Below are 12,959 nucleotides of genomic sequence, written 5' to 3' on the forward strand. Positions count from 1 at the left end.
GTGGTCTTTTGATTAGTATGGGTGAGAGTGCCTAGATTCCCAACTCAACAAGCCTATCTTTTTAGGGATTTGTCTGATTTGGGAGCTGGGAACTCAATTACACAAGATGGAATTCACTCCTTCCCCGCAATAGGGGTAAGTAGATAGATTGCTCCCTTAAGCATTGATTTTGGGTCTTGAACATAGTGGCCTTAACTTCTCTTTGGAAGAGAGGACTTAGTCATAATAAGACCATGACTTATGTTCGTTAAGGAATCAGTGGTACTTAAAGCGTTAAATGTAACTACAGAGGCATAACAGTAAATTGACCCAACTGTACTTATGAGTGATCTATGAAGGGTTATCGCACTTTTGATTGGTTGATATGGACACAAAATATATCTATAGTGAGGAGAGTGCAATTGTCGGTCTTTAGTGGAATGTCCGACAGTTAACAGATGGTGGATCCCGTTAGGATTGGCAACGGGACCGGGGCGGGGTGGGGGAGGGTCCCCCGTCCCCGGCCCCGTGGGGGAAATTACCCCTCATCTCCACCCCCGTCACCGCCATTTGAAGGCGGGGACGGGGGCGAAGATTCCCCTTCGGGGAAATGGGTCCCCATGGTACCCCATTCCCCGTTTTTCCGCGGAGATTCCCCTACTAATTCCCCACGGGGAATCCCCTATTAGATCCCCGCAGGGATATTCCATTTTTTTATTTTAATTTTTTAAGTTTAGGCTTGACTTTTAGGCTTAAATTTAGAATTTATATATTCAATATTGGGCTTACAACATTATAAGTCTATAGTATACATTATAAACATACATATAAATAAGTTATGTTATATATTATAAATATATATTTATAAAATATTAAAAATATAACTATATAAAATCGGCGTCGGGGTCGGGCAGGGATTCCATCCTTGTTCCCGGATGAGGCCCCAAAAAAATTCCCCGGTGGGCCTTGCGGGGACCCGATCCAACGGGAAATTTTGCCAACCCTAGATCTCGTGACTAAAGAGTTAAGTTAGTTATTCACGTACCGTTGGAGCTTCAAGCTACAAGTCCATAAGGTCCCCTTGGTAGCTCAATGGATTCAAGTTGAGAATCAATTCTTGGGGTTGATTTGAAATGTTCAAATTGACAAGAGGAGATTCAATTATATATGATATAATTGGTGTGATGTATGAGATACATCATGTAGAGGATTAATGTAAATATGATTTACATTAAGTACCATAAAATAGAAAAAGAACTATAGTTTATATGTTTCATGAGATGAAATATTAAAACTATATGTTATAAATATAATATAGTAAGTTGGTTATCATATATATTTATAATAATATTAATTATTTGATAATTATCTCTTTTTCTCTAATAACCAATTGAGTGGGAGGTTATTGGTAGTTTTATGGTAACTGTGAGATAAAAGAAAAAATGTTTTCCTAAAATTAAAAAGTTACTTGATTCGGAAAGAAACTCACGAACAAGGCTATCAAGTGAAATTGTTTCACTAAGCAATAGCTCATAGAAAGACTAAACGATTATGAAGTTTAACTATACGATAGTTCGCTCAGTTGGTCGTAGCTAAACGATCGTGTGGCATTGTCTATACGATAGGCTGCCATCTTCTACACAATTAAGCACATCGTCTATAGATAGACTATGTCATCTCCCACTTGCTCAATCGTCTACTCGATTGTTGTTCCTCCAGTCTCTTCCTCTAACCAAGTTCATACAGAGTCCACAACTCATGGATTCTTACACCAAGAATACCAAGGTAACCATTGTGGTGGTGTCCTCACGAGTTGAGTTCAAGGTTTTGAAGGTAGTTCGTTGGGTTCGTGTTCGTTGTTGATCGTGTTGTTGTTCCGGTCGTTGTGTTCAAGGGTCGAGGTGTTATTCTTGGACACATTGGAGTGATCAACTGTAACGACCTGACCCCTTAGGACCTAGGTAAGGCCATTACTAAAATAAATGCATGCAAAGAATTTAAAACAACGCTCAGTTATTTGAAATAAATGCTAATTAAAAACAAGAGAAGTTCAAAAGACATTTATTAAATGCAATTGTTAAAAACAATAATAGAGTACCCATAAATCATAAAGGTTAATAAGTACGTATGAAAAACAATTCTTAATAATAAGTTTCAAACATCAAAACTAAACATTAAGGGAAACATGAAAAGAACTCTAAATCTCATGATGGGAAGCGTAAAAACTAGTCCCAGTGGCTCGATCATGAATTCCGCTGCGTCATCGCCGGTGCATCTCTACCCTTACCTGAAACATCAACATAAGAAAGAATGAGTATGAAATACTCAGTAAGTAACCCCACCATTGGGGTCAGGCTAGGCATATATGTCCTCTAGATACCCGCCTATGGCACATAAATACACATAACATATAAGAGACTGAGTCCTATCCTATTGTAGTTAAGTATGCCCACAAAATTGGTGAATCCCGAAGGAGACACAAAACTGGTGGATCCCGAAGGAAACACAAACTGGTGAATTCCGAGGGAAACACAAAACTGGTGAATCCCGAAGGAAACACAAACTGGTGAATCCCGAAGGAAACACAAACTGGTGAATCCCGAAGGAAACACAAAACTGGTGAGCATCTAACTAATCAATGAGGACATTCACACAGTCTTAACGTGCTAAGATTCAACATTGTATGGTTCTAAAGCATACATAAAATCCTTAATACCATGGCTGCATCACATACCTATAATTCTTAACAACATATTATACATCATCCATGTATAACTTATATCATAAAGCCACAACATACAAGTATGCCTCAACATTAGCAGATCAGACATCGACATATGAAAACACACACTATCACATACTAACGATTAAGCACTTAGGTACGTATGTAAACAAATCAGAATTTGAGCCAGAACATACTTTGATTCAAGTCATATTGTCAATCAACATGCTAACATTTACCATAACATACACTTATCATGCTAGCATACAACTAGAGCCTGGCCCGTGGGCAGTTTCAGTGATAAGATTACTTACCTCGAGTCGATACTCTACAGATAAAAATTTTAGACCATCAAACTATGACGGCAATCCAAAGTAGTGGTCCTAACAACAAAACAACTCTCAAATTTCAGTTGAAGCCATAATTGTAAGACTTCAGTTCCAAGTCCAAACTATCAAGAACTTACTCAAAGAAAGAAAAACACTTCCACCTTCCAGACGGTGCCTTCTTTGACTTCCAAACTCCCTGACGACTTAAGCTTGAAACAAAATTCAATAAAGACGAGTGATAACACTGAAACACAATATTAATGGCCAAGAGAACGAAACGAACCGACACAACCTTACCCCAATAGATCCGATGAAGACCAAATGGACCCGACGTGGCAGGGCGACGATAGTCGGTAGCGAAGCAGCTAGGGTGGCGGACGCGGGGGAGCTGGATCCGAGATGTCGATTGGAGGTGGCGTGACTTGACCGATTGGCGAGAATCGTCGTGAGCAAAGGGCGAGGGAAGCAGTGCGGTTAAATCCCTAGATCCGACACAGACGACTTTGGGGAGACACAGTGGTGCACGAGAACGAGCGGCACGTGCGCGCTAGGTCTGAGACGTCGATCGGAGGTGGCGCGGCTTGGCCGGTTGACGAGACGAGAGCGAAGGGCGAGGGTTGTTGAGAGGGAAAGAGATGCAAGCGGCTGAGATTCGTAGCTGGCGGCGAACGAGCGAGGCGGCTGTGAGGGAGATGGGGGTGCCCTTTTTATTTTAAAAAACTAATAATAATAATAATAATAATAATCATAATCATAATCATAATCATAATCATAATCATAATAATAATAATAATAATCATAATAATAATAAAAAAAAAGGAAAATAGTATATTTCAAATTAAATCATTTCCTTAACCCACTTTATACTATTTAATCCCTTTCCTTTTTTCAAAGATAATTAATTCCTGCCATAACTTTTTAAATTGCATTTGAAAATTGAAAAAAAAAATTGTGAATAAATTCCACAACAACACTTAAATCCTCGCATTTATACTTTAAATTCAAAATTCCAAACATGCCCTTCAACTAAGGACAATTACTGAAAAGGGAAATGTTTTACATTATTAATAAATAAATAAAAAGGTGTGGGATGTTACATCAAGGGAGTTTGAACAATGAGTCTTCAATGGTTCGCATACTCTATCCTTTGATTATCATAGTAAGCATGCTGTAATTTCTTGTTGGTGCATGACTTGTTAGTTTCCGTTGTTGTACTGTAATTGTTTATGTTCAATTTCGAATGAAATTTGGAATGATCATTCCGCTGCTTATGGAAATCCTTATGTCTGATTTCCTTCAGTTGTTGTACATAAAAGAAACATACTCTACTACTAATATGAAGATAGCTTAATTGGCATATAAATATGTTAACAATTATGAGGTTTGTTCTTTGAATCCTCCTATCTTGTGTAGAGGAATAAAAGAACATACTCTTCTAATAGTGAAATAATCATAATTTAACAATCAAGATATTTTTAACCTTACATGTTAAATATTAAAATTTCCTCTAACACCATTCTAATATTATATATTAGAATTAAGGACTACGTATTTATGAGGTTTTAGCAAATCATAAGGATAGAATTCTAATTTTTAAAATTATGGGGATGTAATTCCATTTTTCAAAAGTCATGTGAACAATTTAATGGTAATTGGCATGCATTCCTTTTTTTTTTTTTTTTTTTTTTAGGTTAGAAGTTTAATTGTCCAACTCCACAATTGTTCTACCAAAAAGAGGATAAATTGCAATGGATAGCAAAAAAAACATAAGGGTATTTGCAAATATAGCAATGGTTTTCTAAATTTGAAAATACGGCAAAAAATTTAAACTTGATTCTCAATTTTTTATTTTTACCCTTTTACCTTCATTTGTTTATTGGTAGGTATATCTGATATACCTTATATTTTGGTATATCAGTCGATTGATATACTTTATATTTAGTATATCAAAATATACTTTATTTAAAGAATATCATTTATACAACTGATATAACATAACTTCAATATTGTTATGGTTGACGTTGTTTGTTCGATTATGGTAAATATTATTTTTGTTTCTTGTTTCATTTTGATATAGTGTTTTATTTTCATTCGAATAGTTCAAATTTGATATTGATATGGTATATGTTAAATGCATTAATTTTGTCAAAGATGTGCCAAACATGAATTATATTAGTTAATTTGTTTTATCTTCATTTTTTGTATGATTTTAATGGTGTATAAGTTATATTTAATTTGGTATATCAATTGTATAACAAAATATTTCATATTTCATATTTAATTGATTGATATACCTGATTTAGACAAAAAAAAAATCAATAATATTGTTGATATACCAAACATGAAGTATATAATTTAATTAGAATGATATTTAAAGTGTAATATTGACATTTCAATTCTATATTAGTACTAACTCAAAATGAATTACAAGTAGATCATTAGTGTATCAATTGTATATCATAATGAGCCCAAAATGCAATAATAAGTATTTAGTGCATCGGTTGTTTATCAATAGTCACTAAAATTTTGTTTAAACTGTAACGTATATGTTGGGTTTTATGCCCTAAAACTTGTAGATAGTAAATGTAAATAATTGACTTTTATCACTAAAGAGCTATCAATATTATTTCAATAAATGTTATTGATTGTATTATATTCATTTGGTCTTGATAATCCTAATCCAATAAACTAACATCCTAGGCTGTCTTATGAGTCTTGAACTATAGAGACATATAGGAATCAATATTCATGATATATATAGCCTAAAGGGTTGTAGTATAGGAAATCAAATTTATTTTTTTACCATATTTGCAAATTTTTAAAAACCATTGCTAAATTTAAGAATTTTTTTTCCTATTCTTGCAAGTTCTCCAAATATATATATCTATATAAAATAATACAGTTTTGAATTCTTGTATATGTACGAGCAGTGGCGAGTCTAGAAATTCAATTGATAGGGGTTTTATAATTCAGTAAAAATATTTTATGTAGATATGCTCTGCGAACTTGGTCTCGAACATTACAATCGTAATCAAGAATTCTAGTTCTTAGATCAGGCTCTGTTAGTAAATCTTCTAATTTTACTTTTAGGAAATATCTCCCATAATTATTATTTCTTTAATGAAGATGATGACCTCATTGATTTTCTTTTAAAATAGTTCTCATAGATTTTAAATTAAATCTATAATAACATTATAACGATAATAAATCAAGAAGAAATTGACAATATTATTAGGGTTTGTGCCCTAAAGTCTCGTGTCCTATAGTTTGTAAACAACTTTGTACGAACACTTGTGATGTATAATATATATGATATTTACTTCACCTCTTGACTTTGCACATTTAGATATTTTTTATTTTACCACAAACCAATAAACTTAATATCCCTAGTTGTCTTTATGTAACTTAAGCATGAAGGAAATTGGATTTTGAGATTTCCATGAGCAGCGGAACAAGACTATTCCAAATTACAATCATGAATGAACATATATTTACAGTCGACTTCTGAACAAATGGTTATACAATTCAAATGCAGAAATTACAGCATGAACAATACAAATGAATAGAGATCAAACTCTATGCACATATGAGGATGTGTCTCCACACTCTGTTGCGCGATCGCTCGAACAATCAGCAACCTCGACCGCTCGATCTACATGATCGCAACATCGCACGAACAATTCACACTTGTCCTAAACGAACTCCTCTACAAACGGCCTCCACAGCACCACGAATGGCCTCCATAAAATCTCGACAGTGTCGAGTTGAGTCTTACACCATCAACAAGGCGAACTTGGTATTCTCAGTGTGAGAATCTAAAGGGTAGGTTCTGTTCGGACTTGGTATGAGGCATACGAAGGAGAAAACAATGATCGCGTACACGACTGGGCAAGTGGGATATGGCTGAGATCTATCGTATAGGTCAATGTTCAATCGTTTAGATAAAGCTATGCGATCGTTTAGCTCATCATTTAGCTCGGTCTGTCGCCTATAGTCTCTACATGATCGTTTACTTTGGGCCAGCGATCGTCTAGCAAAACTATGCGATAGTTTAGTAAATACTGCACGATCATTTAGCTCGCAACTACATGATCATTTAGCTCGCCCAACCGTCGTTTAGTAAATCCGAATTTACTTGACGACTTCGTGAGTTTCTTTTGCACTGAAAGAAAACTCAAAAACTTTTTCAATCGTTTTGTAAAAACTTCTTATCAAAATAGAAAACCACTTTCCTTTTAAACTCACGGTTACTATGATCCAATAACCACCCACTACTTTGGTTATTAAAAGAAAAGGAATTAATTATCTAATAATTAATATTATTATAAACATAAATGATAACCAACTTATCATACTATATTTATAACCTATAGTTTTAATATTTCATCTCATGAAACATATAAACCATAGTTCTTTTTCTATTCCATGGTACTTAATGTAAATCTCATTTACATCAATCCTCCACTAGATGTATCTCATACATCATACCGATTATATCATATATAATCAAAATACCTCTTGTCAATTTGAATATTTCAAATCAATACCAAGAACTGATCCTTAACTGAATCCAAGCTACCAAAGGGACCTCATGGACCTATAGCTCGAAACTCCAACAGTACGTGAATAACTGACTAAACTTTTTAGTCACAGGATCCACCATCCGTTAACTATCAGGCACTCCACTAAAGACCGATAGCTGAACTCTTCTCACCACATATATATTATGTCTCCATCTTAACCAATCAGCAGTGAGACAACCCTTCACTGATCGCTCGTAAGTACAGCTGGGCCAATAACTATTATGCCCGTGTAGTTACATTTGTCTCCTTAAATATCACTGATTCTTCTAATGAACATAAGTCATAGTCTTACTATGACTGAGTCTTCTCTTTCAAAGAGAAGTTGTGGCCACTATGCTCAAGCCCCAGAGTCAGCCCCTAAGGAAGCAATCTCTTTACTTATCCCTGCTTCGAGAAATGAGTGAATTCCATATTGTGGATTGAGTTCCCAGCTCCCAGATCAAACAAGCCCTCAAAAAGGTAGGCATGTTGAGCTGGCAATCTGGCCACTCTCACCCATACTAATCAAAGAACTGCCCTAAAAAACAGGAGTTCTCAAAACACTCAGGATTGAGGTCGTGTCACCTATGGTCGTTTAGGTGAGATGCAAGTCTCTAGTATCAATGGCGTTATATACAGAGTCTAGTCATCCCGTGGTTCAGGTCTTATACAAACTTTTTGTATAGGACTCCCCCACTCCACGTCTCCATATGACTGGTCAGGGTCTACCTTCTGTAGTAGTTTACAACATTTGCAAACCTCTACAAAGCGGGTCGTATCCGTAGTGTCACCAAGATCAGGTATCCCACCTTAATCCTTATACTACATACCTATTTAGGTTATCACTTAAGGCATGATCCACTTGTATATCACATATACATGCTTAAGTTCACATAAGATAACCAAGGAGCTTTATTTATTGGATATGAGTAAATGCCAGAATTAAATAACACTTATTTTATTCATTGAACAATGTGTATCTTTACAACGGGTAAATAAAGAAAAGAGAAAATTATAAGAAAATAACTTAAATAGTGCTGGAAATACAACTCTAAGATGCCTTGAGACAAATTCTCACTTTCCTAGTCTTTCCCTAGGGTGATTGGCTCTTTCTAAGGATGAATCCCTTCTCACTACACATTTTCATGGGGTGAGAATAACCTAAAGTGATCCCCCCTCAGAGGAACTTTCGTTCTTGAGGTCGCTGATTGAGAGAGTGAGAAATTATCCAAGGATGGATGAATTTTGTGGATGGGTCGTGGATGGAGAGTTGATGTCTAAAATGGAAGGCTTCTCCTCCCTTTATATAGGCCAAGGTAGTTGAGGAATGACCAAATCATGCTATGGACGCTTACCCATCATTTTATGCGTAGAATAACCATTTTAACCAAGGAAATAACAACCATAATTGACTGGGTGCGAATCTGGAAACTTAGGTCTTTCTGATACGGTCGTAGTAAAGTCAAAATCTACAAAATAGTAAAAATCAGTCTAAAAGCTCATATAATCCACCCAAATTACTAAAAACACACTTTAGACAGTTCAAAAACATGTGATTGCTCATTTTATCTAATTTAGTACATCATGGAGTCAAAATATCATATAAACTGCTATTTTTACTAAAAAAAAGTACTAAAATAAACGGTAAAAACATGCAGTTATTAATATCAACCACACCCTCAAACTTAAATCTTTGTTTGTCTTCAAGCAAACAAAATATATAATAGATACTTAAAGTGAATTAACATGCTTAGTTAGAAGTAAATGCAAAATATGTAACTTTCAGGAGAGCTCTCAAACCGTGGTGCCTTACTTGTTCAATTCCTAAAAGACCCTCACAAGAATTTCATTTGAAAATAGACTTAACTTCCCTTAACTATCTAATCAACATGTAAAACTGACGTTGCTACTAGTCATGGAACCTATTAAGATCTCTAACAAGTTACAAGTTTCGCCAAAGCTTCATACCTTAATACAAAGTACATCCCTCTCCCCTCTAAACTTGTGTTTTTGCTAGGCCTTAAGGCTCACATTTTACAAGTCTTTATACTTTTCTTTTCTTTTCTTGATCTTGTCTAGGAAAAATATTTAGTGTCACCCTCACCTTCATTCCAGCTTGCTCACATGGGTGTCATGTGAAATATCTGACTACGAGCAAGGTTTACACTTGAGGCAAACACTTACTTTCTGCATTCACTGTTTTGCTACAAAGGAAAGTATGTGTCATGTTCGCCCTTAGCTACTTTAGTTAACTCAAAAAGGAGGAGTGTCATCCTAGCTTTTATTCTTTTCTTTTCAATCATTTGTTCCTTTTTATTTTTTCTCTTCTTTTTTTCCTTTTTTTCCTTTTGTCTCTTTTTTCTCTTGTTTAAGGCCTAACACGTTTACATAACATTTCATAGAATAAAAGTTGAAGCTGAGGAGATTGAATTTCATACGAAAGCATTTAATCAACTTTTTCCAATTTTATTACAGGAATATTTTACAAAACAGAGATTCAAAATAATGTTAAGCATACTTTTAAAGGATCATTAATGGAGAAGAGTAACAAGCCTTTAAAGAACCACTTCTTCCAATCTTCTCCTGGTTTTGAATGAAGATGACACGATCAAAAGAAACATGTTCGTGATACTTTGAGCAAGACATGACCACCAATCTTCTCTCTTATTCTCTTTGGAACAAGGAAACTTTTAAGAGCTTTCTGAAGTTTTAATGAAAGGAAATAAATCATTAGGAACTTTTCTCTGTTCCAATTTTTTTAAAGCATCTCACTAGATAAGTGGTCTACTTTGTCCTCCCGTGATCCCCATTTTTATAACCATGAGAGAGGATCACAGATGAAGTTTACATGAGAAGAGAAAACTCCCCTTTACTTCTACTACTCCACTCCCCTGTAACTACAAGGGAGTTAAATTAATTAATTTAATTAACTAAATTAATTAAATCTACTTATTAAATATTTTATATTTAATTTAATATATATTTTAATTATATTCTAATATACATATCTAATATAACCTATAGCATTAATATGAATCTCATTCGTATTAATTTTGACCTTAGTTTCAAAATGAATCCAACTCATATTAATCAATATTTGAATTTAGTTCAAGTTACTATATATTATAATGTATCTGTATACATTAAATTAATTGTATCATATACAGTAAATTTCCTTAAATCATAATTTGAACACTTCAAATTTTCAAATCCTTGTTTAAACTCATTTGTGAGTTAACAGAGGGACCTAATGAACCTAGAGTTATAAGCTTCAGTGATATATTGTTAGTTAATTAAACTCTTTAATCAAATTAATCATCATTCATTAATTATAGGGCACTCCACTAAAGATCCATAGTTGCGCTATTATGAACTGTAGTATATTTATGTCCATTGATTTAACCATTTTATGTAAGTCAATCCTTCACAGGTTATTCGTAATTACAGTCGGGTCAAATTATCGTTTTACCCCTATAATTACCTCTTGCACCTTAAGTACCACTGATCCTCTAATGAATAAGTTTGTTTATGGTCCGACCATAAACAAAGTCCCTCTCGAGCCGAGGGTGGGGAAAATTTTCATAAATGACCCAAAAACTAAAAACTTTTCTACCAATGACCTCTTCTTAAAAACTTTTCTACTAGTGATCTTTTGTCGCTTGCAAAGTTCCAAAATTACCCCCAATTTTAAAAAACGTTCAAACCAAAGTCTTCCATCTTCTTCCTTCAACCATTTCTCAAGTATTCAATATGTATTCAATGCAACACCAATATTCCACCAAAGTATTTATTTCTAACTAACATTCTACCAACAACATTTATTCTAATTTAATATTCTACTAATGGAAGGTCACTCTCAGTATTCACTTTCTGTCGAACTCCTTATGAAATTCTCTCATTGTTCTCTTAGAATTTCAGTTCAACATCCTCGTCGATCGCTTTCATCGTTAGATTTAGAGAATGTAAGTGATTCAATATTTCTTGTCCTAGATCGCTTTCATAATTAGTGTCGTTTAGCATTAAATGAATGGTCGTATAGTAATATATACACAATCATTCATTAAAATATAAATGATTGTTCATTACAATATAATTGTTCGTTCATGAATTACTAGACGATCATGTAGTAAGTTATAAACGATCGTGTAGTATTGTATAAGTGATCATATAGTATTGTATAAACGACCGTGTAGTACTGTATAAACGATTGTTTAAAAATTTATATGATTGCATATATAATACTAAGTGAACACTTATAAATAGTTGGGTGATCATTTATCAATTACTGGGCTATTTCTTACACTTTTATGACACATTGCTTAAGATTTGCTTATCCCATTGCAGATCAATGATGGTACTTCACATCTTTGTATGATATGGTGGGGAATAGGATGAGTCCGAAAGTAATTATGTTGGAGGTCATATGAAAGGTCTGAAAATCAGAAATAATATAACAGTTAGTGGAATTAGTGAGTATTATGCACCAACGACTAAATATCAATCTGGATATGTTTGATATACACATCAAATGTTGTTATAATTTATTGGTCTTAGTCCCTAAATTGACATAATCAATGATGAAGACATTAGCTTTTTTTTTTTTAGAAGGAAATGATGCATCCTGGATGCCATTATTTATATCAGTTACACCTTATGAAAGTCATAGAGTGCACACAGACGATATGTACCAACATTGCAATCCAACCAATCAACCCATTTCAACCAGTCAAAACTATAATGCATATAATTAATGTAAACGATGGATATTTGAGGGGGTTGGTTGATCTTTGTTCACGGACATGTACTTGTATGGAGTTTAATTGCATCAAGACCCCATGCTCCCATGCAATATCTGCAACGACCCTAAGAAACATTAATGTTTAAACATTATGTGCAAAATGGTTTACAGTCAAGTGTGTGCTTGCTGCTTACGCCGAACCAATCTTCCCAGTTGGACATAGACAAGAATGGATTTGAAGACCAAATTTTGAAGACTTTGAAATTCTACCACCACGAAAAGGTAGCAAGTGTCGGTCGACGTTAAAACGTTAGGATACCTTCTACTGGAGAGGAGCCATGTCAAATACATAGGTGTACACAATGTGGTTGGAGAGGACATAACAAGAAAACGTGCATAAAAACATTAATAACATCTGACACTGGCCCATCTAGGCTCAACGATACGTAATTTGTATGTGATCAATTTTTTATAAATGAAGGGCGATCACTTAGTTATTTATGGGCAATCACTTAGTTATTTATGGGTGATCGATTATTTATTTATATACAATTGCTTAGTTATTTATGGGCGATCGTTTAGTTATTTGTGGGAGATTGCTTAGTTATTTGTGGGCTATCGCTTAGTTA

Source organism: Benincasa hispida, chromosome 5 (assembly GCF_027475165.1).
Source record: "Benincasa hispida cultivar pf3 chromosome 5, pf3_genome.v1.1, whole genome shotgun sequence".
In the NCBI taxonomy this organism is placed as follows: domain Eukaryota; kingdom Viridiplantae; phylum Streptophyta; class Magnoliopsida; order Cucurbitales; family Cucurbitaceae; genus Benincasa; species Benincasa hispida.